Raw genomic sequence first — 5,349 nt, 5'->3', positions numbered from 1 at the left:
CCCTCGAAATCACTACTATCTTTGCTATGCTAGTTTGCTCGCTCTTTTGCTATGCCATTGCTACGATGCCTACCACTTGCTTGCAAGCCTCCCAAATTGCCATGTCAAACCTCTAACCCACCTTGTCCTAGCAAACCGTTGATTGGCTATGTTACCGCTTTGCTCAGCCCCTCTTATAGCGTTGCTAGTTGCAGGTGAAGATTGGAGGCCGTTCCTTGTTGGAACATTTTATTTACTTGTTGGGATATCATTATATTGCCATGTTATCTTAATGCATCTATATACTTGGTAAAGGGTGGAAGGCTCGGCCTCTCGCCTAGTGTTTTGTTCCACTCTTGCCGCCCTAGTTTACGTCATATCGGTGTTATGTTCCCGGACTTTTGCGTTCCTTACGCGGTTGGGTTATAATGGGAACCCCTTGATATTTCACCTTGATTAAAGCTTTGCCAGCAATGCCCAACCTTGGTTTTACCATTTTCCACCTAGCCTTTTCTTTCCCTTGGGTTCTGCAGACTCAAGGGTCATCTTATTTTAACCCCCCGGGCCAGTGGTGCTCTGAGTGTTGGTCCGAACTAGAGCCCCTTGCAGCGCCACCTCAGGGAAACTCGAGGGCTGGTTTTAGTTGTACGGATTGCTTATCTGAGTGTGCCCTGAGAAAGAGATATGTGCAGCTCCTATCGGGATTTGTCGGCACATTCGGGTGGTGTTGCTGGTCTTGTTTTAACCTGTCAAAGTGTCTTGAATTACCGAGATACCGAGTCTGATCGGAATGTCTTGGGAGGAGGTCTATTCCTTCGTTGACCGTGAGAGCTTGTCATGGGCTAAGTTGGGACTCCCCTGCAGGGATTGAACTTTCGAAAGCCGTGCCCATGGTTATGGGCAGATGGGAATTTGTTAATGTCCGGTTGTAGATAACTTGAACCTTAACTTAATTAAAATGAATCAACTGAGTGTGTTACCGTGATGGCCTCTTCTCGGCGGAGTCCGGGAAGTGGACACAGTGTTGGAGTAATGTTTGCGCAGGTTGTTCTCTAGTTTCTCGCTCGTGCTTTGCCTCCTCTTCTCACTCTCCTTTGCGAATAAGTTAGCCACCATACTTGCTAGTCGCTTGCTGCAGCTCCACTTACATTTTACCTGGCCATACCTATAAGCTTAAGTAGTCTTGATCGCGAGGGTGCGAGATTGCTGAGTCCCTGTGGCTCACAGATTACTATTACACCAGATGCAGGGCCTGATGATTCCGCTCCAGGAGACGCGTACGAGCTCAAGTGGGAGTTCGATGAAGACTCTCAACGATACTATGTTTCCTTTCCCAACCATCAGTAGTGGTGCCCAGTTGGGGGTGAACGGGACCGTTGTCGCATTTTGGGTTCTCTTTTATTTTGGCGCCGTAGTCGGGCCTTGAGTGGATGGATGATGTAATGGTATTTATGTGCTTGATTGACGTGGCGAGTGTAAGCTAACTATGTTATCTCCCCTTTTATTATTATTACATGGGATGTTGTGAAGATTGCCTAACTTGCGACATATGCCTTCAATGCGATTATGTCTCTAAGTCGTGCCTCGACACGTGGGAGCTATAGTCGCATCGAGGGTGTTACAAGTTGGTAATCAGAGCCTTCCCCGACCTTAGGAGCCCCATTGCTTGATCGTTTTTAGCGGCCGAGTTGTGTCTAGAAAAATGTTTTGAGTCTTTTAGGAATTATATATCGGAGAGCTTAGGAATTCTTTTTTACTTCTCAGTCTCCTCATCGCTCTGGTAAGGCATCCTGACGTAGAGTTTTGACTCTTCTCTTCTCAAATTTCACTAAATTTTTTTTAGGATCACGCGGGTATCTTGGAGTCGTTCCGATGGTTTTATGATGAGAACATTGACTTGGTGCCTCCTGTCAGGGGTTTAGTGGAAGTGTCCCGGGGAGTTGAGCTCTGAGGTGTTGTCATCATAATTTTATCGTTGCAATTCTGGAATACCTGAGATTAGTACGCCGACATCGAAAATCTCTTTTATGCAGTTCGTTGGTGAGATAACCTTGACGCCATCCAGTACTGGGGCGGGAGTTCGGGAGTATCACCATAACTTGTATAATGGATGCTTTTCGAAGGTTGAGGTAGATTGTTTCCGAAGGTTTCTTGGTTATGTGTTGAAGGATGGATACAGCTGGATGTAGGATTTGCTAGTTTGGGTGAGATATTATGCTTCCCCTGTATCCCCAACACCTGATTGCATAACCGGAAAGGCTCGGGAGTTTCATAGGTGGGAATTCTAGTAGCTCTAGTTCTTCTTCCATGGATATTGGTTTGAGATTGGGATTTCTTACCGATTATTCGTTCTTGATCCGTACCTTGTTGATTTATTTCTCTACCTTAATTCTACGTGGCTTCTCAATTTATGGATATGTGACCATTTTAAGAGGAATGCATTCGTTCATTTTGTTCGGATGTGAAGACTATATGTTGCAATTTTCATTCTGTTGGATTCAGCTTCAGTATTTATCTGTCAATGTGCTAATGGTGGTCAACCTCTTCAGGATGGCTCCTCCAACGCGCACGACTCTGAATCCTGATCCGCCACCACCACCACCTCCTCCAGAGGCATGGCAAGCTGTGATGGCCGCAACCAATGCAAACACAAAGCTGATCATGCAAATTCTTCAAGAGCGCAATCAAGGCAGTCAAGGGAATCAAGGAAGCAATCAGAGTCACTTTGCTACACTCAACCAGTTCCTTGCTAACGGGCCAAAGACTTTAAGCAATTGTGTTGAGGCAACCGATGTTGACGATTGGCTTGTGGATCTGTGTAAGCATTTCGAGTGCAGTAACGTCAGGTCTGAGGACTTTGTCAAGTTCGCTTCCTTCCAAATCAAAGATCAAGCTGCAGAATGGTTCCAGCAGTACAAGGACTCCAGAGGTGGACGTGTTATCACTTGGGATGATTTCCGTCGAGATTTCCGAGCTCATCATATTCCCCAGAGCGTGGTTGAAAGCAAGCGTGAGGAATTCCGCAATCTGAAGCAAGGCTCTTTGTCTGTCTATGACTACAACAAGTTGTTCCAGAAGCTCGCCCGCTTTGCCAAGCAGGACGTCCCTGATGAGAAGAGCATGATATATCAGTTCAGGGGTGGTCTCAGAGAAGATATCCAGCTCGCTCTTGTTCTCTTTGAACCCTTGAGATACGATGAGTTCTACAACATGGCACTGAAGCAAGAGGCTGCTCAGTTGAGGTGTGATGCTTCCAAGAAGCGAGTCAGAGATGTTACTCCTTCTTCCTCTACTCAAGTGGCCAAGCAGTAGAAGTTTTGGCTTCCTCCTCCGTTCCGTCAGCCGTATCAGCAGAAGAGCAAAGGTGGCAGTGGTTCTTCCCACCCACCCACCCAACCCTGGCTTTCAGAACAAGACTTCGTCTCAACCTCCAAGATCGAGTGCTCCGTATCACCGTCCTCTTTCAGAGGTCACGTGCAACAAGTGCCAACAGAAGGGTCACTATGCCAACAAGTGTCTCAACCAGAGGCGTCTTCCTCGTCCTCCTCCTGTCAGATCGGCAAGTACAGCTGTGGTCAAGCATAACCCCAAGCACGCCAAGGTCAACTTGATGAATGCAGCTCAGGCAGAGGACTCGTCAGATGTGATCATGGGTAACCTTCCTGTTAATGATATTCCCGCAAAAGTTCTTTTTGACACTGGTGCATCGCATTGTTTCATCTCGAGACCTTTTGCATCTAAGCATGATTTTGTTACTCAAGTGTTGCCGAAGCCGTTGGCTATCGTCTCTCCGGCCCGTCAAATGACATCTCGAGTATGCGTTCCGGATGTTACTATCACTTTGGGTGACTATAAGTTCTTGTCCTCTCCAAATGTTCTTGGTGACTCGGATATTGATCTTATTCTCGGAATGGATTGGCTTTCTAAGCACAAGGCTCAGCTTGATTGTGCAGCCAGGCAGATTCAATTGACTCATTCGTCTGAGGATGTAATTGTCTTTGCCGCTCGTGATGATACTATCCGTCTGTTTTCTCTCAATGAGAAGGGTGAATTGGATGCCATCTCTCAAATTCCAGTCGTTTGCGAATACCAAGACGTCTTTCCAGAAGAGCTCCCAGGAATGCCTCCACACCGGCCAGTTGAATTCGTTATTGATCTTGAGCCCGGCACGGAACCTGTGTGCAAGCGTCCTTACAAGCTCAGACGTGAAGAGTTGAAGGAGCTGAAGAAGCAACTCGATATGCAAGAGAAAATGGGTCTCATCCGGCCTAGTTCTTCTCCGTGGGGTTGTGGTGTTCTTTTTGTGAAGAAGAAGGATGGAACGGACCGACTTTGTGTTGATTACCGTCCAGTGAACAAGAAGACCATCAAGAACAAATACCCACTTCCCAACATCAATGAGCTGTTCGAACAACTCAAAGGTGCCCAAGTATTCTCCAAGCTTGATCTCCGTATGGGTTATCACCAGATTCGCATTCGTGAAGAAGATATTCCCAAGACAGCATTCAGAACAAGCTTTAGTTCATATGAATACACTGTCATGTCTTTTGGCCTCGCCAACGCTCCTCCGACGTTCTCTCGCATGATGAACTTCATCTTCAACGCCTACACCAATGACTTCGTTTTGGTCTATCTCGACGACATTCTGGTTTTCTCGAAGAACAAGGAAGATCATGCCAAGCATTTGCGTTTGGTTCTTGATAAGCTCAGAGAACATCAGTTCTACGCCAAGTTCTCCAAGTGTGAATTTTGGCTCGATGAGGTTCTTTATCTTGGTCATATCATCTCTGCCAAGGTCATTGCTGTGAATCCTGAGAAGGTGTCTGCAATTGTGAATTGGGAACCTCCTCAGAACGTGAAGTAACTCCGCAGTTTTCTCGGTCTCACAAGCTATTGCCGAAGATTCGTTGAAAACGTTTCTAAGATCGCGAAGCCTCTCTCTAATCTTCTTCAGAAGCACGTCAAGTACGTTTGGTCTCCGAAGTGTGATATTGCTTTCAACACTTTGAAAGAGAAATTGATCACTGCTCCAGTTCTGACTCCGCCTGATGAATCCAAGCCATACGAGGTCTTTTGTGATGCCTCTCTCCAAGGTCTTGGCGCAGTATTGATGCAAGAGAAGAAAGTTGTTGCTTATACATCTCGCCAGTTGAAGCCTAATGAGAAGAACTACCCCACTCATGATCTCGAGTTGGCGGCAGTTGTGCATGCTCTTTTGACTTGGAGACATCTTCTATTGGGAAGAAAAGTGGACATTTTCACTGATCACAGGAATCTCAAGTACATCTTCACTCAGCCTAATCTCAACCTCAGGACAACTCGATGGGTCAAAATGATTCAAGAGTATAATCCGAGTATCGAGTATACTCC

Source organism: Triticum urartu, chromosome 5 (assembly GCF_003073215.2).
Source record: "Triticum urartu cultivar G1812 chromosome 5, Tu2.1, whole genome shotgun sequence".
In the NCBI taxonomy this organism is placed as follows: domain Eukaryota; kingdom Viridiplantae; phylum Streptophyta; class Magnoliopsida; order Poales; family Poaceae; genus Triticum; species Triticum urartu.
The sequence above is the reverse complement of the archived record's forward strand: the minus strand, read 5'-3'. Positions refer to the sequence as shown.